The sequence below is a fragment of the Carlito syrichta genome, unplaced genomic scaffold (genome assembly GCF_000164805.1).
Source record: "Carlito syrichta isolate Samal-C Ts95f unplaced genomic scaffold, Tarsius_syrichta-2.0.1 Scaffold305242, whole genome shotgun sequence".
In the NCBI taxonomy this organism is placed as follows: domain Eukaryota; kingdom Metazoa; phylum Chordata; class Mammalia; order Primates; family Tarsiidae; genus Carlito; species Carlito syrichta.
Window position 1 is genome coordinate 205,897 of NW_007249338.1, and position 25,443 is coordinate 231,339.

At 38.2% G+C, this 25,443-nt stretch overlaps 1 protein-coding gene and 1 pseudogene across 1 annotated transcript in view; one reads left to right on the forward strand and one right to left on the reverse strand.

The window, feature by feature from the left end:
- Positions 1-25,443, reverse strand: part of LOC103263730 (histone-lysine N-methyltransferase SMYD3) — a 216,454-nt gene that overhangs the window by 106,710 nt on the left and 84,301 nt on the right. The gene's annotated exons all lie outside the window — the stretch shown is intronic.
- LOC103263731 lies at positions 8,577-8,884 on the forward strand (annotated as a pseudogene).

Below are 25,443 nucleotides of genomic sequence, written 5' to 3' on the forward strand. Positions count from 1 at the left end.
AAAAATCAGCCGGGTGTGGTAGCGCATGCCTGTAATTCCGGCTACTTCGAAGGCTGAGGCAGAAGGATCGCCAGAGCCCAGCAGGTCGAGGCTGTGGAGGCCCTAAGTGGCCACTGCACTCCAGTTTGGGAGACAGAGTGAGACTCCAACTCAAAAAAAAAAAAAAAACCACGTAACAGCTAATAATGATTTCTTTAAAGTGTATGTTTCATGTTTAACAGAATGCATCAAGAATACCAATTATGTATTCATAGTTCTCATAATTTTGTTTTACAAAATATTTTCTCAAATCTCTTGGGAGATTAGTATAGGGCTAAAAGCTGTCTTAAGATCAAAGATCAAATACAGAAACCCCCTGTAATTCTCTATAGCAACTCACTGATCTTTCCCATCTGCTATGCAAAAAAGGAGAATGTATGTTGAGTTTGAAAAAAGAAGACCTTTCTAACTAGGAATGACAGTATACTGATTCTGGCAAACGTTCAGAGGGAATTTTTCTAAGAGATCCTGCTTCCTTTTGCCAAAATATAAATGATGTCAACAACAGGAAAATAAAACCTAGTCAGTAAAATAGTCTCTTATTTATATCTTTCTTCCTGCAAAAATATATTATATGATCAGATTTCTATTATAAAACCACACACAGTAAATGAATTTTCAACCATCAAAAGGACTTCATAAGCACACGCTTATGGGTGAGTGATAAGAAACAGCTGAAGTAAGACACTGAAAAATAAAGTTAACTCAGGTCCAGAGGAATTACTTTCCTGGTACAATCATCCCTTCTGCCTTGGTATCCTAAAGGGATTGCTTCCAGGACATTTCCCTCTCCACTGCATGCACCCACCACAGATAGCAAAATCCATGAATGCTCAGTCCCTCATTAGAAAATGGCACAGTATTTGCAGATTTGCATATAACCTATGCACATCCTCCTATACAGTTTACTAGATTACTTATAATAGGTTATATAAGTGCTATGCAAATAGTTGTTAAACTATATTGATTTTATTTGTATTATTTTTATCATATTGGTATATTTTATTTTTTGCCAACAATAATTATTACATTTTTAATCAATATTTTTTATTTTAATATTGTGGGGGTATAGTTAAGAGTTAGGTACACAAATATGCTTCATTCAGGGACCCTTGTTGATAAGGGGTGTCTCTCCATCCCCACACAGATATTGACTACCGTTAATCCCATCTTCCTTCCCCTCCCTCCCCCCCATAGTTTCCCACCACTTTCAATCCTTTTCTTATAGTATACAATAGAGGTTCAAGGTCGACTATATGAGTGAGAACATGTGATACTCAGATCTTTGTTTCTGTAAGAGGTCACTCAGTATTATAGACTCTAGTTCCATCCAGATTGCTGCAAAATTCATGATTTTGTTCTTTTTTATGGCTGCGTAGTATTCCATCGTGTATATGTACCACATTTTTTTAATATGGTCCTCTTTTGATGGACAGCATGGTTGGTTCCATGTTCTTGCTATTGTGAACAATGCTACGATAAACATACGTGTGCAGGTATCTTTTTTATGCAGTGATTTGAGTTCTGCAGGTATATTCCCAGTAGGGGAATCGCGGGGTCATATTGGAGGTCGATATTTAGAACTTTTAGGAATTGCCACACTGCTTTCCACAGAGGTTGCACTAGTCTACACTCCCACCAACAGTGTAGAAGTGTTCCCTTTTCACCACAACCTCTCCAGCAACTCTTATTTTTTGAGTTATTGATAATTGCCATTCTGACTGGAGTTAGATGGTATCTCAGTGTGATTTTGATTTACATCACCTTGATGATTAGTGAGGTTTAACATTTCTTCATGTGTCTGTTGGCTGCTCAGATGTCTTCCTTTGAGAAGTATCTGTTCATACCTTTTGCCCATTTTATAATGGGGTTGTTTGCTTTTTCCTTTTCAGCACATTTAAGTTCCTTGTAGATCTGAGATGTTAATCCTTTGTCAGACCTGGAGTCGGCAAATTCTTTTCCCCAGTCTGTGGGCTGTCTCCCTGCTCTCTTGATGGTTTCTTTGGCTTTGCAGAAGCTTGTCAGTTTAATGAGGTCCCACTTGTCTATCTTATCTCTTATGACCTGTGGGTTTGGGTTTTGTTCAGGAATTGGATGCCAGTTCCAATGTCCATAAGGGTGTGTCCTACATTTTCTAAGGTTCTTATGGTTTGAGGTTTTATATTAAGGTCTCTAATTTACTTAGAGTTAATTTTTGTGTATGGGGATAAATAGGGGTCTTGTTTGAGTCTTTGGCATGTGGTCAGCCAGTTTTCCCAGCACCATTTACTGAATAGGTTCTCCTCTCCCCAGTGGTAGGTGGTGGAGGCTTTCTTGAAGATGAGTTGGTTGAGAAAATGAGGTTATGCTTCTGGAATCTCAATTCTATTCCATTGGTCTATATGCCTGCTCCTGTACCATCAGCAAGCTGTTTTGATGATTGTAGCTTTATAGTAAAGTTTGAAGTCTGGTAGTATGATACCTCATGCTTTGTTTTGTTGTTTTTTTTGTTTTTTTTTTTTTTTGCTGAGGATTGTTCTGGCTATTCTTGGTTGTTTGTATTTCCATATGAATTCCTGTATTGTTTTTGCTAGCTCTGAGAAGAATGTTGCTGGTAGTTTGATGGGTATTGCATTAAATCTGTAGATTGCCTTAGGTAGAATGGACATCTTTATAATGTTGAGTCTTCAAATCCATGAGCGTGTGATGTTTTTCCACTTTTTTGTGTCATCTTTGATTTCTCTGAGCAGCGTTTTGTAGTTTTCATTGTAAAGGTCTTTCACATCTCTGCTTAGAAAGATGCCAAGGTATTTCATTTTTTTTATGGCTATTGTGAATGGGATTGTGCTTTTTATTTGGGTTTCTGTTTATTATTGGTGTAAAGAAATGCGATTGTCTTTTGCACATTTATTTTATACCCTGAGACTTTGCCAAAGTCCTGTATCAGTGTAAGGAGGCTTTTAACAGATTCTCTTGGGTTTTCAAGGTACACAATCATGTCATCAGCAAAGAGAGATAACTAGACTTCCTCTTTTCCTCTTTGAATACCCCTAATCACCTTCTCTTTTCTGATTGCTCTAGCTAGGGCTTCCAATACTATATTGAACAGGAGGGGAGAGAGTGGGCATCCTTGTCTTAGTCCAGTTTTCAGGGGAAATGGTTCCAATTTTTGTCTGTTTAGGAGTATGCTAGCTGTGGGTTTCTTGTAGATGGCTTTTACTACTTTGAGGTATGTTCCATGTATGCCTAGGTGTTCAAGGGTTTTTATCATGAAGGGGTGCTGGGTTTTACCAAAAGCTTTTTCTGCATCTAATGATATGATCATGTGGTTTTTGTTCTGACGTCTGTTGATGTATTTAATTACATTTATTGTCTTTCAAATGTTGAACCAGCCTTGCATCCCAGGGATGAAGTCTACTTGGTCATGATGGATGATTTTTGAGATGTGTTGCTGAATCCGGTTTGCTAGGATCTTCTTGAGAATTTTGGCATCTATGTTCATCAAAGATATTGGCCTGTAGTTCTCTTTCTTTGTTGGGTCTTTACCTGGCTTGAGTATCAATGTGATATTAGCTTCATAGAATGATTTGGGGAGGGTTCCATCTTTCTCAGTCGGCTGGAATACTTTCAGTAGGATTGGTATCAGCTCCTCCTTAAATGTCTTATAGAATTCTGCTGGAAAGCCATCTGGTCCAGGGCTTTTTCTTGTATGTAGTTTTCTTATTACATAGTCAATTTCCTTAGTTGTTATTGGTCTATTTAGGGTCTCAATTTCTTCTTGTTTCAACCTAGGCAGGTTGTGTGATGACAGAAAGTCCTCCATTTCTGAAAGGTTTTCAAGTTGGCTTCCATACAAGTGTAGTCTCTAATGATCTTTTGTATTTCTTCGGGGTCAGATGTGACTTCATCTTTTGTGTTTCTGACTATATTTATTTGTGCGTATTCTCTTTTTTTCTTGGTCAGTCTAGCTAAGGGACCATCGATCTTCTTTATCCTTTCAAAGAACAAGCTTTTTGTTTCATTGATTGTTTTCGTATTATCTTTTTATCTTCTATGTCCCAGATTTGGGCTTTTATTTTGGTGATCTGGATTCTTTTGCTGCTATTAGGGTTTTGGTTGTCTTGCTTTTCCAGCTTCCTAAGGTGACCTGTTAAGCTGTTGATTTGTGATCCTTCCATTTTCTTCATGTGCATTTGTAGGTATATGAATTCCCCTCTTACTACAGTTTTCATGGCATCCCAGAAATTTTGGTAAGATGTCTCTTCATTTTCATTTGTTTCCAGGTATCTTTTAATCTCTGTTTTGATTTCATTGTTGACCCAAGAGTTGTTTAACATCATGCTGTTTAGTGTTGTCTTTGTGGGTTTGGGGGGAACCTTGTTGTTATTGATGTTTATTTTTATTCCACTGTGGTCTGAGAATGTGCATGACAAAATTTCGATCTTTTGAAGTCTGTTTATGTTTGATTTATGGCCAAGTATGTGGTCAATCTTAGAGTACGTTCCATGTGGTGCTGAGTAGAATGTATATTCTGTGGTCCTTGGGTGGAGTGTTCTGTAGGTATCAATTAAGTCCATTTTTTAGAGAGTCACATTGAGGTTCCAGATCTCATTGCTGATTTTTTGTTCTGATGATCTGTCTAGGGTTGTGAGTGGGGTATTCAAGTCCCCAGTTATGATGGTGTTAGAGTCTATATCTTTCTTTAGTTTTCCTAGAAGCTGCTTTATGAAAGTTGGCACTCCTATGTTAGGTCCATATATGTTTAGGATCAATATTTCTTGTTGATGGAGTGAACCTTTTATCATTATGCAGTGGCCTTCTGTTATCTTTTTTAATTTTTGATAGCTTAAATGGTATTTTGTCTGAAATTAGGATCATGACTCCTCCTTTCTTTTGTGTTCCATTCGCCTGACAATTTGTTTCCCATCCTCTCACTTTGAGTCACTTTCTAGTGAGATGGGTCTCTTGAAGGCAGTATATTGTTGCCTGGTGATATTTTATCCATTTTTGCATTCTATGTCTTTTTCAGTGGTACACTTAGTGCATTGCCCGCCTACTGTTTTTTGACAAAGCTGTCAAGGAAATTCAATGGAGGAAGGATAGTCTTTTCAGCAAATAGTGCTGGAACAATTGGCTATCAACAGACCAAAAAATAAGAGAGCTTCAATCTCACACGTTGTTAAAAAATTTAATTCAAATGGATCACAGATTTAAATGTAAAATTGTACAAGTTTTAGGTGAAAACACTAGAAAAATTACCTTATGACCAAGCAATTCCACTCCTAAGAATGAATATACTCAAAAAAATTAAAGACAGATGTTCAAATAAAAACCTCTGGAATGTTCATCACAGCGCTATCCACAATAAAACCACCCAAATGTTCATCACCTGGTGAATAGTTAAACAAAGAGAATTGGTCCCTATCATAGAGTTCTTATACAGTTGTTGTTGTTACTCTTGGTCTGTTGTCTTTCTTTTGGTTTTGGGGTTGGTTCATGTATATTTTATTCTTTTTCCTGTACTCTTGTGAAGAACGTTGTTCTTTTTTCCTTTTCTTCTGTGTTTAGTACTTTCTTAAGTGTTTCATGTACAGGTGGTCTGGTGGCAACGCAAATTCTTAGGGATTGGATATCTAGGAAAGATTTTAATTCTCTCTCACTGATGAAGCTTAGTTTGGCTGGGTAGGGTATTCTTGGCTGAAATTGTTTATCTTTTAGGACTTTGAAGATAGGGCTCCAAGCTCTCCTAGCTGGCAGTGTTTCTGTAGATAAATCTGCTGCTATTGCAATTGGTCTTCCATGGTAGGTGATCTGGCCTTTGTCCCTTGCTGCCTTTAGGATTTTTTCTTTTATAACTACTTTGTTTAGGCGAATTATTATGTGTCTCGTAGTTGGTCTTCTCATTTGTTGTCTTGCAGGGGTTCTCTGAATATCTTGTGTGTGAATTTTTGCATCACTGATAACATGAGGGAAATTTTCTTCAATAATCTCATGGAATGTTTGTTCCAAGGTGGTTTCTGTTTCTCCTTCTGTTTCAGAAAGGTCAATTACTCTTAGGTTCTTTCTCTTGAAATAATTGCTCATATCTTGGAGGTTTTGTTCTGTCTTTTTAAGCTTGTTTTCTGTGTTTTTAACAGTTTGGGTTAGTTATATATTTTGGTCCTCAATTTCTGAGATTCTTCCTTCTGCTTGGCTACTTCTGCTTTCCATGCTTATCAGTTTGTTATTTATTTCATTCACAGTATTCTTTATCACGGTTATCTCAGTTATCAACTTCCTCCTAGTTTCTTCTTGTGTCTCCTCAATTCTTTTTAATCTCTCCATTCATGTCTTGATATCTAGGTTTGTAGTTTAGGACCATTCTGGGGGCTCTTCATTGTTTGCATTCCAAAGTCAGTTTTCTCAGTGTCTGTCCTCCCAGGGGTCGGGGAGAGACCCATATTCTTCTTTTGGTTTTTCTTCATTTGTGTAGATTTTTCTCTCTCTCTCCCCCTTTCCCTCCCCTTCTTTAATTCTGTTTTTCAGGGAAGGTGGGGTTGCTTTTGCTTTGCTTGTGCAATCTCCTGTTCTTCCTTATGAGGGTCCTCTGGCTTTGTTCACTTTTGAGGCTGTAGTGTGGGCTGTGGGCTGTACTTTTTGCAGTTCTAAGGTTTAATTGAGGGGGAAGGTGTGATTCATAATCTATCTGCTGATTCCAGCATCCATCAACAGGTATATGGGCACACTGGAACCTACTTCCCACTTCCTTACAATCTGTCTGTGCAGTGGGATGTAGGTTTGGTCCCTGGAACAGAAGGAGGTACGAAAGAGGAAAATAATGGAGGAAGGGGGGTCAATAGGAAGTTAGAAAGAGAGAAGAGTGAGAGGAAAAACAGACATACATACCAACTAACAGGTGAAAAAGAGACACAAGGATAGAGAGAAGTAAAAAAGACACACAAGCAAAATTCCCTAAAGCATACTGGTAACCACACAAAGACAGTCCAATAAAATCATGCCTTTTGATGCGTCTTCCCCAACACAAACAGATAGTCTAAGTCAACAAGCAAACAAAAGTGAGCAAAACAAACAGTCAAAATGATAAAATCAAAAGTCAAAATAAGAAATCAGACTAGCTCTGGAATCTTTCCTAAGTGTCTAAAGTCTCTTCAGCTCTGATCTCCAGTCTCTCCCCTTTGATTTCATTGCAGGCAGCTAGATTTACTCGCAGTTTGGGTTTGTTTTTTTCGCCTGTTGCCTGCTGCGACACTGAGTTGCCTGCGTCTGATTCAGCACAGGGGAGGGGATTTGCCTCCTGTTTAGTGTTGTTACCTTAGGAACCGAGGTGGAGGCTGCTCGTAGGTGGGTAGGGCAATGCCAATCTCTGCCTGGAAAATGGCCAAGGTGGGCAGCTCCTCTTCCACGGATCCTTTCTCTCCACTCTTCTGGGTCCCTGGGCGATCCACTATGACAGGCTGTGGTGGCGTGCGAGGCACCAGGGATCAGCTGCACAGCTGGGCACTAGATCCGATGTAACCAGCAGGCTGGGGTGGAGGAGGAAGCTGGGAGTTCCCTCCTCTGGAGTTGAGAGCAGCCGATCAGCACTTCCTTAAGATATGCTGTTCCCTTACACAAGCATGGGGTCGTCTACCGGGTGCCTCAGCCATGGTGGGCCTAGAGCTCCAAAGTGCAGGTGGTGAGCGGTAAGAGTGGCTTTGGGCCCCTTACAGGGTACTTCAGTCAGAAATGGAGCTGGTATCTCTGAGTGGCGGGCGCCTAGAGCCTTCCTGGGTGACAGGCTTCTTGGTGCTAGGTGAGATGATGTAGCTGGGGAGGGAGCCGAGATTTCCATGCGGCAGGTGGGGGCCACATATAGTGGAGCAGCAGCAGCTGGGGGTCACAATATCTGACCCTAGTGGGACCGAGGGTCCCGGGGCCTCAGACCAGTGTGGCTGGCGGTGGGCAGGGGGGTAGGGGAAGAAAAGTAAGAGTCTTTTTGGGAACTCACATTCGGAGAATCTCACAATTCCACCTATGCCACCACCATCTTACCAGAACCTCGCAATAATTATTATTATGACTACATTTTAGAGACAGGGTCTCACTAAGTTGCCGAGGGTGGCCTCTAACTCTTGGGCTCAAGAGATCTTCCTGCCTCAGTATCCCAAGTACCTGGGACTATAGATTAGGGTCTGATTCTTTCCTTAGTGTGCCTTTAGTTTCTAATGGTATGTAAATGATACTTTAATGGAATTGCTTTTTAATAAGAAAAGGAATATTACTAGATCCAGTGTAACTAAATTAGTGTGTAAATCCACAAATAATTCCTGTATACAGAGGTGTAGATAAGTCTCAAAAAAGAAGTAGGGAGAAAAGAACAGTCTTTTGACAAATGGTCCTGGGACAACTGGGTATTCACAAGCAAAAGAATGAATTTGAATCCTTACCCTACCCCACATATAAAAATTAACTCAAAATGGATCAAAGATCCAAATTTAAGAGCTAAAACAGAGTTGGGAAAAAAAATAAAAATAAAATTGAGTTGGAACTTAAAAAGCTGCACATGGGTGCCAAAGACAATGGCCGAAAACAAATACCTAGAGCAAAAGGTCAGGATTACAAATGAACTTCAAATGACCAGTCAAAAACACTTTAAACCTAAAAACAAAGCAAAATCAGTTACCACCAATCTTAAGAAGATTAACATTATGAATGAAGAAAAAGTTAACAGAGTAAATAAAGCATATGTAAATATACAAAAGAACTAGCACACTTCTCACAACGTCTTTCTCTTGAACATCTACAGAAAGAACTGATTCCTCAGCAGCGTCATGAAAGCAGACCAGTTAATGTTGATGAAGTTACAAGATTAATTGCTCAGTTATAATACAGTGGTCATGCACCTAATGCCTCAAAAAGACCAATAAATTAAATGTTTTATGAAAAATAATAAATAAGTAAAAGTTAAAACTATAAAACTCTTACAAGAAAATAGATTCAAGACATTGGATTAGGTGACAGTTTCTTAAATATGATACCAAAAAAATAACAAAAGAAAAAAGAGATAAGTTGAACATAACAATTTTTAAATGTCCTCAAAAAAAAAAAAACTAGTATTAACTGTATGACCTAGCAGTTTCACTCCTAGGTATATGCCCAAGAGAAATAAAAATATATGTCCATAAAAAAAACTTGTTCACAGTCACTGCTTTGCTAAACTCTGGTCTGGCCACAAGGCTCATGGAGCTATGGCCACCATTGTTTTCCTGAGCCTTAGCCCTCTTTCCTACTTTGGGAAGGTGAATCTCCTCTCTCTCTCTCTCTCTCTCTCTCTCTCTCTCTCTCTCTCTCTCTCATTTACTTTCTAAATAAACTATATTTTCCAATGTAGTTAAAAAAAAAAAACTTGTTCACAAACATTCACAGCAGCATCATGCATAACAGTCAAAAAATGGGGAGAAACCCAAATGTCCATTAACTGACAAATGGATATCAAAAAGTGGTGGTACAGCCATACAATGGAATATTATTCAGCCATAAAGAGGAATTAAGTGCTAATATATGCTACAACATGGGCAAACCTTGAAACTGCTATGCCAAGTGAAAAACACCAGTCATAGAAAATGACATCTTTTGTGATTCCATTAATATGAAATGTTTAAAATAGGCAACTCCATAGAGACAAAAAATAGATTAAGTAGTTTTCAGGGGATGAGGTAGGAATTGGGTTTATTTTTGGCATGATGGAAATATTCTGGAATTAGATACACAGTGGTGATGATTGCGCAATATTGCGAATATACTAAAAACTTAACCGAACACTTTAAAAGGATTAGCTAGTGAATTTCATGTTATGTAAATTATATTTTAATTTTTTTATGTTGGAAAAAATGGAGTAAGTGGTGATGGTAATCACATTCCAGACCCTCCTAGGGCAGAATTTCCCTCACTGCGGCTCTTCCCTAGAATCCCAGTCTCAGAAAACTAGGCAAACCACTATGAAGGCTTTTAGTAGAAAGGAGTTAAACAGGATTAGGAAGTGATAACCATAGGATATAAAAGACCATAGGATATAAAACTCTGTTAGTGTTTACTAACAGAGGCAGACCTGCATTTGGATGGCCAACAGTGGTCATGAGACAGACCACCTATATATTTTTGATATGTGGAGACAGAGGAAGACAAGGTCCCTCAATTAGTCAAATTTTTTTTTAATTAAATTTAAATTTAAATAGTTACATGTGGCTAGTGTCCTGTATCTAAGACAGGGCAGCTCTAGATTACACATATAGCATTCTTTGCTTTGTAGACATCAAGGTGTGCTATATTTTTGTTATTCACAGAATATTTTGAAGACCTGACTCACTGTTATTACTACACACACAAGTAGCAAAGACCTTTGGAAATTTCACTCTCACATCTGAAAATCATCCATATGTTTCATTCGTATCAAAAGACTATGCCCAATCCATGCCCAGCCCATACACATAAAAACTTAATTGATCATCATACATACATGCAATCAGAGAGCACTAAAAAAAAAAAAAAAAAAAAAAGGCCTGGCACAATGGCTCTCACACCTATAATCTTAGCACTTTGGAAGGTAGAGGTGAGAGGATTGTCTCAGCCCTGGGGTTAAAGACTAGCCTGGGAAACTTGGCGAGACCATGTCTTGAAAATAAGTCAAAAAATTAGCTGGGCATGGTGACACACTACTGAGTTCCAGGTACTCAGAAGGCTGAGGCTGAAAGATCACCTGAGCTCAGTAGGTTGAAATGGTGGTAGCTGTGAGCGTGTTGCTGCACTCCAGCTTGGGTGACAGAGTGAGACTACAACTCAAAAAATAAATAAAAATTAATTAATTACTTAAACAAAGAAAATAACAAGTGTTGAAAAGAATGTGGAGAAACTGAAACCCTCATATAATATAAAAGAATGAAAGAACAGAATTACCCTATGATCTAGCAATTCCATTTCTGGGAATATTCCCAAAAAATTGAAAGTAAAGTTTCAAACAAATATTTGTACAGCCACGTTCACAGCTGCATTATTCACAATATCCAAAAGTGGAAGCAACCCAAATGTCCTCCAACAGATGAATAGCTAAATAAAATGTTGTATACATGCCTTGGAATATTATTCAGTCATAAAAAGGAAGGAAATTCTGACACATGCTGCAACATAGATGAACCTTGAAGACATTATGCTAAGAGAAATAAGTCAGCAACAAAAGGAAAAATACAATATGATTCCACATATATGAGGTAACTAGAGTAGTCAAAATCACAGTGACACAAAGTGGGAGAATAAGGAGTTATTATTAAATGGGTACAATTTCAGATTTGCAAGATGAAAAGAATACTGGAGATGGAAGGTGGTAATGATTACACAACAATACGAATACACTTATGTCATTGAAGAATATGTTAAAAAATAGTTAAGACTGCTGTGAAAACTAGCTGACTACATGCAGAAGAATGAAACAGGAACCCTACCTATTACCATATACAAAAATCAACTCTAAATGGATCAAAGACCTAAACGTAAAACCTCAAACTATAAGAATCCTAGAAGAAAATGCAGGAAACACTCTTAGGCACACTGGAGTCGCCAACCAATTCTTGACCATACCCCCAAAGCATAAGCCATAAAAAAGATAAGATAGACAAGTGGGACTTCATCAAACTGAAAAGCTTTTGCACAGCAAAAGAAACCATCAAGGGAGCGGGGAGACAACACAGAGAATGGGGAAAGAAGTATTTGCTAGTTGTAATGCTAACTTTATCTACAAGGAATTCAAACTTGCCAAGAGGAAAAACACCAAACAGCCCTACTAAAAAATGGAATGAGGACATGACTAGACAATTCTCAAAAGAAGACATATGACCAGCCAACAGATGCATAAAAAAATGGTCAGCCTGTCTAATAATCAGAGAAATGCAAATCAAGACCACACTGATACTATCACCAACAAGGCAAAAAACAGCAAATGCTGGTATGGGTGTGGAGAAAAGGGGACGCTTCTACACTATTGGTGGGAGTGAAAACTAGTCCAACCTCTATGGAAAATTACGTGGCAATTTCTGAAGGAACTAGAAATTGACTTTCCATATGATTCAGCAATCTCCCTTCTGGGAATATACCCGGAGAAAAATAAATTGTTCTACAAAAAAGACACCTGCACATGTATGTTTATTGCTGCAGTAGTCACAATAGCAAAAACATGGAACCAATCACATTGCCCATTGAAAGCGGACTGGATAAAGAAAATGTGGCACATATACTTGATTGAATATTACAAACCCATAAAGAAGGACAAAATCACGGACTTCATAGCAAATTGGATGGAGCTGGAAACAATCATACTTAGTGATCTATCACAAAAAGAACTGAATACCACATGTTCTCACTCTTAAGTGGGACCTGAACATTAATCACAATAATACAAGGGAGGGATCAGCAATAGTGAGACACTGCCAGGGTGGGGTGGGAGGGAGTGCCCATGGCAACATAAAGCGTACCTGGTCCTAAGCCAGGAAAAGTGAGGACAGGTTGGAGGCCCAAACTTCATCTGCACTTAGATTACTTACATACCTAATCCGGACTTGCACCCACATCTATGTAATAAAATTAAGTTTTTAAAAATTGGTTTAAATGGCAAATTTGATGTCATGTGTGTTTTACCACAATTTTTAAAATATGTTTAGGCCAGGTATGGTGGCTCTGGCAGGGCAGTGACTCATGGCTATAATCCCAGCACTTTGGAAGGCCAAAGCAGGAGGATTGTTTGAGTCCAGGAGTTTGAGATCACCCTAGGCAACATAGTGAGACCTCACCTCTACAAAAAAACCCAAAAATTTAGCAGGGTGGTGTGCACCTGTAATCCCAGTTACTCAAGAGACTGAGGTGGGAGGATCACTTGAGCCCACAAGTTTGAGGCTGCAGTGAGTTGTGATCATGCCACTGCACTCTAGACTAAGTGACAGAGTGAGACCCTGATATACACATGCATGCGTGCGCACACACACACACACACACACATACACACATAAATAAACAAACAGATTATTGGAGCTGTTGGCTAGCTGCACAGTCAGAGATAGTATCAGAGGCATCCTAGAGATCCCTGACTACCAGGCCTATATCCTTATCATCATACCTTGCCATTAAGGACACCCAGGTATGGGTCAGCATACAAAATCACCGGTCTAAAGATTTCATTTTCTCTAGTTTGCTAATTTGGAATTTATGATAACCTAAGGATAAATGTCAGTCCACCCAAATCCATCTATCTATAGAGAAAGCATTAACTGACACACAGAGAAGATATATCTAATCCACGTAAGAAATCAAATTACTCGATACTCTCAGCACGTTTATTATGCTTCTAGCCTCAGGGTATACAACTACCACTTCTTGAATTATGTTAGGAAAGTAAAAAAGGCTGACTTCTACCTTAAGCTTAACCTCTCTACACACTTTTAAAATTATTCCAACAGCATAGTTTCCCACTGTTACTACTAAGTCCAGTTTGTATCTTATTAAAGAGACTCTAATAAATGCTAAAAATAAAGTGGTTATATTATATATTCTAAAATTTGTAACATCTTGACTATAGAAACAGAGATTACTATTTTGTGTTTTTTAAGTTAAGTTCTGATGGAAACTTTATCACCATGGGAATAGGTCAGGAATTTTACCTTTGTATAAGAATGGAATACTTGACTAACATTGTTTGTTCGACATCATTTTGCTATAACGTTGATTTTTTAAAAATCTATTTTAGCTGGGACCACTGTCAGTGCGGAGTCTGCACATTCTCCCCAGGTCTGCGAGGGATTCCTCTGAGTACTCTGGTTTCCTCCCACATCCCCAAGCTATACACTATTAGTTTAACTGGTGTGTCTAAATGGTCCCAGTGGAGTAAGTATGGCATCCTGTCCAGTGTGGGTTCCCAATGGCGCCCTGAGCTGCCAGGATGGGATCCAGCCACCCACCATCCTGAACTGGAATAAGTGGGTTGGAAAATGAATAAATACAAATTGTAAAATAAAAATTCGTAAAACCACAATAATCATACAAATGCATGACAAATGATCCAGGACAAACACACTCAACAAGCTGCCATATTTGTTATCCTTTGTTTTTGAATTGTATGATAATTGCTCTTGATAATTTTCACTTTGCTAACATTTATTCCTTGATTTAACCTACCACCACTACAACCACTGTCACTCACTGGTTCATAAAAAATCAGGTAAGTAATTATCTTACACGTCTTGATTAATCTTCCTTAAATGTATGTATAGCTCACATTTATTTCAATGTTTTAATATTAGAAGTGTCTGGGGTCTTTACTTACAAGTTTTTTATGTTCTTTTGACCAGAAATATGCCACAGGAACTTAACTATAATGTATATCAATTAGCCTATGGTAATATTGGTTTTGTTATAAATCATTTCACATAAGCCAAAGTTTACAAGAACCTATTGATGACGTTAAGCGAGAATTGTATACAAGAAATAAAAAGAAGAAAATAATTCCATTATCCAGAAAGATTGCTAAATCACAAACACAAAAAGTATAGATACAGTTTTCAAGAGCTGGGGTACCATTTTGTAATTTACTTTTACCACTCAATAGATTATTTCCCCATGCTCTAAACTATATTAAAAATTAACACCACTAGGCCAGGCACAGTGGCTCACACATGTAATCCTAGCACCTTAGGAGGTCGAGGAGGAAGGATCAGTTGAGGCCAGGAGTTTGAGGCTGCAGTGAGTCATGATTGTGTCACTGCACTCCAGCCTGCATGACAGAGTGAGACCCTGTCTAAAAAAAAACCAAAAAACTTAATACCATTAAAGGATAACCACCGCAAATTAAGTAGAGTACTTATCATTTGCCAAGCATTTTACTAGCACTTTGCAAAAGTTATTTCATACAAAAAGCCTGTGAGAAAGATATCATCATGCCCATTACACTAATGAGCAAACCATGTGTAAATACTTAATATTTAGGATTACAGGGTAAATAATCATGACTATATATATATTATTTTAATTATGAAGTCAAATGTGTTGCAGTATTTCCATGTAGAAATTAATGATGTAGGAATTCTGTCCCCAAATCTACAAGTACACCTTTATGAAAAAAAAATATTTTGAAAGTGCAAAAACTAAATGAAAATAAAAGCACAAACACATTTAAGGTGCAGTTGAAAATTTCTGATGTAACTTGAAAAAAAAGTTTCACGTTTGACTATTTAGAGTAGAGAAGGGTAATTTAAAACAATCTGCAGCCGTAATGTGAGCTTTCAAAGAAAGTTAAAAGTTCACAAAATCCCTTTCATAATAACAGGATTAAAGCTTTCTCATCTGTGACCATTTTTCTGAATGTGCTGCTTTACCCCTTCCTTTGTATTTTCCTAAGAAAGGAAGAAATATCTTTGTGAATGAAATGATACTCCCAGCACCATGTGTTGCAAGACTATGCCTAACGTGTGGTTCAAGGGCAGTGGGAATTATACACACCAGCTGGTGGGGGAGAAACATGATCCTCCAATCTGGTCATGTTATGCAGAAGCAGATAATAGGTACCCCTTAACTTCTGTTTGTGCCTCTCCACTTGGTCTGTCATTTATAGCCACATGCATGTTCCAGACATATGAGGGAACATGCATTAATTAATTTTAATTTATTTATTATAGAGACATGGGGTACAATTCAGGGCTAGACATACAAACATTGATCATGCAGGTACCCTTGTTGATGAGACATGCTCCTCCCTCCCCTAGCAGCTTACTGCCAGTCCCAGCCCTGCTTCCTCTGACGGTTTTCCGCTACTGCCAATCGCCTTCCCACAGCATTATAATTGTTCACGGTCACCTTATGAGTGAGAAAGTATGGAACCCAGTCCTTTGTTTCTGTGATAAATCACTGAGTATGATCGACTCCAAATCTATCCAATTTACTGCAAAGTCCATATTTTTGTCCTTCTTTATGGTTGCATAATATTCCATTGTGTATATGTATCACATTTTTTTTATCCAGTCCAGCTTCGATGGGCAACACTGTTGGTTCCATGTGTTTGCTATTGTGAGCAGAGTTGCAACAAACACACGTGTGCAGGTATCTTTTTTGTAGAATGATTTGAGTTCCTCCGGATATATTCCCAATAGGGGAATTGCTGGGTCATATAGAAGGTCAATTTCCAGTTCCTTCAGAAAATCGCCACACTGTCTTCCAAAGAGGTTGTATTAGTCTGCATTCCCACCAGCAGTGTAGAAGTGTTCCTTTTTCTCGACATCCTTGCCAGCATCTCTTGTTGTTAATTATTAATGATGGCCATTCTTACAGGGGTTAGGTGGTATCTCAATGTTGTTTTGATTTGCATTTCTCTAATGATGAGTGAGCCTGAGCACTTTTTCATGTGTCTGTTGGCCGCCCGTATATGTTCTTTTGAGAAGTGTCTATTCATGTCTTTTGCCCACTTTTTAAAGGGGTCGTTTGTTTTTTTCCCTTCGGTGCATTTGAGTTCATTGTAGATCCTAGATATTAGGCCTTTGTCAGATATACAGTGGGCAAATATTTTTTCCCATTCTGTGGGCTGTCTCCCTGCTCTCTTGATGGTTTCTTTGGCTTTACAGAAGCTTGTCAGTTTAATGAGGTCCCACTTGTCTATCATATCTCTTATGGCCTGGGCACTTCGGATTTTGGTCAGGAATCGGTTGCCAGTTCCAAATGGTGCTGGGAAAATTGGCTGAACACATGCAGAAGATTGAAACAGGACCCTACCTATCGCTATACACAAAAATTAACTCAAAATGGATCAAAGACCTAAACGTAAAACCTCAAACTGTAAGAACCTTAGAAAATGCAGGAGGAGGAGCTTTTTTTATCCAAGACTTTGAAAGAGCTGACTAGAAAGCCTACAGGAAGATCTCTAAAGAGTAATCATTGAAGGTAAAATTCATTTTAAGTTGGTTCTTTCTTAGGTCTCATTCACGTAAGCTTACTTATTAAAGTACTAAAGTACCTTTGTTTCAAAAGGTCACTTCACCTATAGGATAAAGACATGGTTTTAATAACATTGCAAAATGTGTGATTTTTACAGTCACTCCAAGTTATTTAGTTTCATACTCACAAGAACCCTGAAAGAAAAGTACCTCATACACTACATTGATTAGTTAACAGAGGCTATTTGAAACAAGGAAACGGGTATTATCTATTACTAATAATCTCTACTTAAGAATTAGCCAGTTCATTCTTTTTATGATATCACTGCAACTTACAAATATTCAGGAAATCAGAAAGCATTCTAGTGGCTCAACAAAAGAAATGACAAGGACAAAGAGTGACCTTTCATTTTCCCTGAATTAACAATACTGATATTTTAGGGTCTAATGACTTTTAATTTTAACTCTTACAGCAAATATACTTTTCTAAAGCCTTCCCACCTGAACAAGCAAAGAAGATAACCAGAAGTTTGACATTCCAAACATTTAGCTGTGCAAAGGTAAAAGTGTTAACATAGTTGTTTATAAAATAAGAATAGTAAAATGCAGGAGACACCCTTATGGAAATTGGAACTGGCAACCAATTCCTGATCAAAACCCCAAGTGCCCATGCCATAAGAGATAAGATAGATAAGCAGGACCTTATCAAACTGACATGCTTCTGCAAAGCCAAAGAAACCATCAAGAGAGTAAGGAGACAGCCTAAAGACTGGGAAAAAATTTTTGCCAACAGTATGTCTGACAAAGGCCTAACATTTAGGCTCTATAAGGAACTCAAATGTGCCGAAAAGAAAAAAACAAACTGCCCCATTTGCAAATTGGGCAAAAGTTATTAATAGACACTTCTCAAAAGAAATATACAAGCAGCCAACAGATACATGAAAAATTGTTCAGCCTCACTAGTCATCAAAGAGATGCAAATTAAAACTACACTGAGATACCACCTAAATCCAGTCAGGATGGCCATCATCAATAACTCAAAAAACAACAGATGTTGGAGAGGATGTGGGGAAAAGGGAACACTTCTACACTGTTGGTCGGAGTGTAAACTAATACCATCTCTGTGTAAAACAGTGTAGAGTTTCCTAAAAGATATAAAAATCGACCTTATATACGACCCCGAAATCCCCCTACTAGGAATATACCCGGAGAAACTCAAACCACTCTATGAAAAAGATACCTGCACATGCATGTTTATTGCAGCATTGTTCACAATAGCAAAAACGTGGAACCAACCATAATGCTCATCGAAAAAGAAATGGATTTAAAAAAATGTGGTACACAAACATGATGGAATACTATGCAACCATAAAGGACAAAATTATGAACGTCACAGCAACTTGGATGGACTTAGAGTGATACTGAGTGATCTAACACAGAAACAAAGAACTGAGTATTACATGTTCTCACTCATAAACGGACCTTGAACAATTATCATAATACCATAAGAACAGGATTGGCAGTAGTGAGGATCTGCCAGGGCAAGGTTGGGAGTGGCACGCCTCATCAACAAGGGTACTTACATAATGAACATTTGTATACTTAACCCTGAATTGTACCCCACATCTCTAAAATAAAAATGTACGAAAAAATAAAAATAAAAATAGTGAACCTTTATTTGGCATTTACTTTTGCTAGGTATCACCTAAGCATTTTGTATACATAAACTTCTTTGGTGTCCACAACAATCATATAAGTAAGTTTTATTATCATCCCCTTTTTGCAGATAAGCAAATTAAGGTACACTTGTTCATTAATTTGCCTAGCTAATAGAAACAGAGGCAGGATTTAAATGCAGGTAGCCTCACTCTAGAGCCCAAAATCTTTACCATATGCTATAATGCCACTGGGAGCAGGACAAATAGATTATAAAGCTTATTTTGTATTGTCACCTAAGAAAATTAAAGCTGAGTTTCCAAGCCATTCTCACTTGTCTTTAATCTATGAAATAAATTTGAGAATTCATGGGATGGTTGTGAGGATTTCATGACTTGTACACACAAAGTCATTATAAATGTCAACTAATATTATTATTGATCTTTCTTTTTACTTCTTTCTCTTTAATGTCTTTAATGTTTATATATCTTTCTACTCAGTCAACAAGCATAAAATGACTACCATGTCGAGGCACTATGGAAAGCACTGAAGAACCACAGATAATACAGACATACTCTCAGGGTTTTCACAACTTATCTGAGGAATCCAATTTATATATCACCACGAACTACAGAATATAAATGCTATGATATATAAGTACTAGGGGAGCACAGTGGAGGAGTTTTTTTACCTTTTCTTCAGGCAAGGAAGGGTAATTTGATGATCTATTAGCAAGAAAGCACATAATAAACCCTTAATGAATATTTCTTGTTTAAAAAAAACTATTGAAAAGGTGTGGTTTAATGAGGAGGAGAAATAAGACTAAAAATAGTCACATAGAAAATAAAGAATCTTAGCTGGGCTCAGTGGCTCAGCCTGTAATCCCAGGGCTTTGGGAGGCTGAGGTGAGTGAATTGCCTGAGCCCGCGGGTTCAAGACCCGCCTGGGCAACTTGGAGAGACCTAATCTCTACAATAAGTCAAAAATTAGCCGGGGGTGGTAGCACGCGCCTGCAGTTTCAGCTACTTGGAAGGCTGAGGCGGAAGGATCCCCAGAGCCCAGCAGGTCGAGGCTGCGGTGGCCTGGAGCAGCCACTGCACTCCAGTCTGGGTGACAGAATGAGACTCCAACTCAAAAAAAAAAAGAAAAAGAAAATAAAGAATCTTAAGATAAAGAAATGTACTGATGTGGAATTGGAGACCAGTTGGAGGTTAAGAAAAATATTTTTTCTGAACAGGGTACCAAAAATAGGTCAGAGGTTTATAGCTTACAAATGAATAAATAATACAGCTCACTGGTAAAGCAGAACCATTATGGCAAACATTGGTTCTACTCCCTCAAAGCTTTTGTGAAATGAAGGAGGGCAAAATAGGAATAGAAGGGTGATCCTAGGAAGCAAACTCAGGTACCAATCTATGCCTTTGGAAGGATGTCTCGTCTTCCTCCACAGTGCACCTAAACACTGTGTCCAGGTGGCAGGCTATCTTCTCTGCCTTCTAGGATTCTTACCCACCAACTTACCACAGAATGCTCTGTGTTACCAACTTTAGACTTTAAGCTCTAACATACCTAAATATTTGTATTTAGATGTAAAAACTTGTGGCACCTCTGACTATTTTGGGTTTTGTATATTCCCTGTGGTTTTGCTTTTACTCTTATTTTTTGCATTAAGTAATATTTTGGTTCACCTACACATTTTGGCATAAGAAACTTTGTTCAACTTCCTCTTTTCAATCAGGGACACTGATTTCACCAAGAAATAAGACTACATAGTAATAAACTTTTTAAAAAACCTTTAAGTTTGATCCTCAAAAATTCAACATTTCTCTATCTCCAAATACAGTATAATACTCACCAACTTATCTAATGAAACATGATACATCGTTGGACATTAATATAAATTTCAATCTAATTAGGAGTTTCTAAAACATGACTCCTCCAAAAGCAACAGTCTCCTATAGTATCAATATATTTTTTTGTTGTTGTTGTTGGAGTCTCACTCTGTCACCCAGACTGGAGTGCAGTGGCCACTCCCGGCCACCGCAGCCTCGACCTGCTGGGCTCCGGCGATCCTTCCGCCTCAGCCCTCCAAGTAGTCGGAACAACAGGCGCGTGCTACCACACCCGTGTTTTTTTTGTTTTGTTTTTTTTAATTGTAGAGATGAGGTCTTGCCAAGTTGCCCGGGCTCAGGCAATCCACTCGCCTCGGCCTCCCAAAGTGCTGGGATTACAGGCTGAGCCACCGAGCCCGGCCTAGTAACAATACTTTTAACAACATTAAGAGCCTCTTAGCAGCGCGTGGTAGCAGCGCACCTGTAGTTGTGGCTACGTGGGAGGCTGAGGCGGAAGGATCCTGGCGCCCAGCAGGTCGACGCTGGGGTGGCTGTGAGTGTGACACTTCACTCCAGCCTGGGTGATGCAGTGAAACTGTGTGACTCAAAAAAAAAACCAAAAAAACAAAAAGGAGAGCAATAGCCTCTAAGAAAAGTGACTCAGCAATTTAGATTAACTGAATTTAAGTGCTTCGGGTAGATAACAATCTAATGTTAAAACACTTGGGAGAAGTCCAATTCCTTTCCCAGATAGGAATTCTAGCCAGTCTGGTGCATGGGACAGTTGGGCTGGTGTGGTAATAGGAAAGATGGGCACAGTGACCTAACACCAATGTTGTTGCTTACACAATGCCTAAGTGAATTTTGAAAAATCTTATACTTTCTGAAATTTTTAAGTTGACATCTTAATTTAATGGAGGCATGAAAATATTTTCCAGTACAGTATATATGTATTTGAAATGATAAGGAAGGCCCCCACAATAAAACCTCAAAGTTATTTATTAAAGACTGTGTATTTAATTCTTACATGTTTAAGCTTCAATCAGCTACAAAGTATTCTCTATTTGATGCAATATACCTATCCAGACGCTTTTCCACTGCTCAAAACAGTTTTTGAACTCCAATTTTGATGTCTTTTAGTGCTTCTGCCATTTTTTGTTTCACCTCTTCATCCAGGGAAACAACAAACAAACAAAAAAAAGTTCCTAGGGGCAAGATCAGGTGAATAGGGAGGGTGGGGTATAGGGGTCATGCCAGGGGTTCTTTTTGTCACAAACTGCTGCACATTCAGCTCAGTGTAAGCAGGTGTGCTCGTAAATCATCCATTATGAAATGGACAAAAGCCTTGAAAGAATCTCCCCAAAAAATGCACTGACGCAGAATGCGGTCCCTCGTCTCTCACAACTCTAGCTAGTATACTGGTGCCAGTGGGTTCCCAGAACACTTACCTAGCAGAATAATCCTGTACTACAAGGGACCCAACCTCCAAAAGATAGTTCTGGATTTTTTTGGTTCCCCTCTCATATTATTATTGCAACTCTGACAACTGTAGATTTAACTCATTTGCTTTATGAAATATAGCCACCAACCAACCTGTTAAGCCTGTCCCTACTGTCAAATCAATAAATCAAATCAAATTTACTTTCTGTCAGAAAATTCATTTTCCATTTCAAATATAAGTCATAATCTGTCTTCCCTATAAATCACCCCTCCCTCTCCACCACCACAGATAGACACCAATCAAGATGATTCTAAAAGAGAAAAATAAATAAGGTGTGGAGTCCTGCCATGCATTTGTTACCTGGATGAAACAGCTATGATTTTGACCAACGTACTCTTCACTTTGCTATTTCCAATTTCTCATTCAGAAACTGAGAATTATTAAATGGACTCTTTATTGTGTGAACCAGAGGTTTTTACTCCCTGAGGCAATCAGCTATTGTAAGAATCATGCTGAGTGAGTGACTATGTCAAGTGAGAGGAAAGCAATTTGTGAATAGAAAGGTAGGAAAAGAGACTTAGCCTAACGCAGATGCTCTCAGCCAACCATATTAGGAATGAATAAATACAGACATTGGGCAACTAGATACTATTAAAGCTACTTTTGTATGCAAAGTTTTTGGACTGTCTCCATGAACTCCAAGGGACACACGAGGGGAACTCTCAAAAAACCAGAGGGCAGTTTTTTGGAGGGCACCCCTTATAGTAGACTTCTCCCACTAGGTGTTATAGGAACACATCAGCATCAGTGTACCAGCTAACACTGTTATGAGAGGCTGAGTTCAGCTTCAGTGAATTTTTGTTGAAGATTCTTTCAATGTATTTGCCCATTTCATGATGATTTTGAGCACACCTGCCCATACCATGCTAAGTGTTTAGCAGTTTTTTGTTTTTTGTTTTTTTGAGTTAGAGTCTCACTCTGTCACTCAGGCTAGAGTGCAGTGGCACAAACATGGTCACTGCAACCTTGACCTGCTGGGCTCAGGTGATCCTTCCATCTTAGCCTTTCAAGTAGCTGGAACTACAGGTGTGTGCCACCATGCCAGGCTAATTCTTTTTTTTTTTTTTTTTTTGGTATTGTAGAGATGAAGCCTTGCCATGTTGCCCAGGCTGGTCTCAAATCCGTAGGCTCAGACAGTCCTCTTGCCTCAGCCTCTGTGTAGAGCAAATTTTGACCAAAAATGGCATGACTCCATGTCCCATCCCCCCATTCACCTGATCTTGCCCTAAGCGACTTTGTTTTTTTGTTTCCCCATGAAAAACCTTCTTCAAAGGGAAACATTTTGCTGATGTGGAAGAGACGAAACAAAAAACGACAGAAGCACTAAAAGACAACAAAATTGACAAGTTCAACAACTGTCTTTGAGAAGTAGAAAAAGCATCTTGACAGGTGTATTGCATCAACAGAGAGTACTTTGAAGGTGACTGAAGTTTAAATGTGTAAGAATAAATACACGGGGGAGGGTGGTGGCTGAGGGATAAAAAAAAGAATAAATATACAATTTTTATAAATAAATTCCAGGGTTTTTTGGGTCACCCTCATATATAAACCCCACTTTGAAGACAGTTAATCTAGAAAACAGCAACAGAGAGCTTAACTCAAAATTGAAAGCCAGGCACACAAAACAAAAAGCTGTCAATCATATCATTCTAAGCACAGAAGCAGACTTCACATACAAGGCACACTGCAGCAAGTTGAGGGTTAAAGAAAATAAAAGATACAAGGCAATGTGTTGAAAACTTTAGGATATGCAAATTCAACATAGAAGTGCAGAGCCTGGATTCTGAAATCAGAAAGTATGGGGTTTGGATTCTGGTTCTATCACTTGCCATATAACTTTAAATAAATTTCTTTATCTCCATAGGGCTTAGTTTCCTCATCTTTAAGAAACAAGTGGTGGTGTTGATGATGATGCTGGTAGTTATAAGTAATTCTGTACTTCACTGAACTGTTGTGAGGAGTAGATAAAATAACATAAGACACTTAGTACAAAACCTTGCATATGTAGTAAACATTTAATACATGCTAACACAGAGAGCTAACAAAGCATGAGGAGAAGGGTTTACCCTAAGGGTAAACCACTGCCCATTTTTGCCAGCAGTTTAGGCATGAGTGAGAAGAAGCCAACTCAGACAAAATAGAGACACATTATTTTCAACTACAGGCCTGTCCTATGTCCCTAAAACTGTCTTCCATGGATGAAACCCAATCCGAGCACAGTTTAGGGCAGAACATAAACTTGCAACTGACTCAAGGGATAAAGAACATTCATAAAATTCTATTTTTTTAAGCCACTCTCAAATCTATATCTGGATTTCAAACTGTGTTTAAGATACCCAGAATCTACCAGTTAACAACAAAGAAAATGAATGAAAACATCTACAGCTATTAAGACACAGTATTTTGCAAACTAAGAGATTAGGAATTTGTGTTAAGTATGGAGGGGACTTCCAGCTACTTGTCTGGGAGAGTTTAGCAGAGAAAAGAACTTAATTTGCCTGAATGATCTAGACTTAATTCCACAAACATTCTCACTTCTGAAATGGGCCTGGAGTTTTGCCTTTGAGTAGACATTCAAAAACAAAAACAAATAAACAAAAATCTGGAAATAAAGGAATTAATTTAATGACTCATAAAAAGTAAGGCATTACAAACCATCTGTTAAGATTGAAAACCGTAGAAATGCATAACCAATGAATTTCCCACAGATCAAGTTCATGCAAGTTCGCATGCAGTTAATTCCATTTTAAACTAATTCCTTTCAAAACTTCTCTAGAACTGCTTGTTTTTGAATCTTTACCTTCCCATCTACTAAGTTAAGTCAGAAGACCTAGGATATAAATATATCAAAAATCTCTTTCAATAAAGCCCAAGTATTGGAACAGTGACAAGGACACTGCATTGTTTCCCAATGCTTCTGTGGAAGCAGAGCCCAAAATTATGGCTTATTTTACTATTGGCCAAACTGTGAAACACAATATACATGTAGCAAACAACAAGCAAGCAGAGAATCAAAGGCATCACAATGCTATATCCATTAAATAATACATTGCCTCATTTGTCCTAAAGACAACTCTAGAAATAACTCTAATAAAAAGTGTGACAATTTACTATAGAAATACAAAATAATCATTCAAAGAATGCCACAAATGAAAATACTGTATTACCCAATAATTCTGTAATCTGAGAGAGAAAATGTATTAAACTTTAGTAAATGGAACCTTCACAATCAAATCACAAGCCATTCGAGGTAGCTCTTTGAGCTTACAACAGGATCTTTGACTATGAGAGGTTTCATTTCTTAAAATTCAATTAATGCTTATCTATAATTTAGACTGGTACCATATGGGAATAAGTTTTATAAACCTCTTTAAGTTGAGGCATCTGATGATATAATTTAAAAGGGTATTTTCTATTACTGTGGTAACATGGTAATTCAGAAAAGGCATCCTAGCTGACTTCATCACATCATAACTTAAAGCAAGTTTTAGACTTTAAG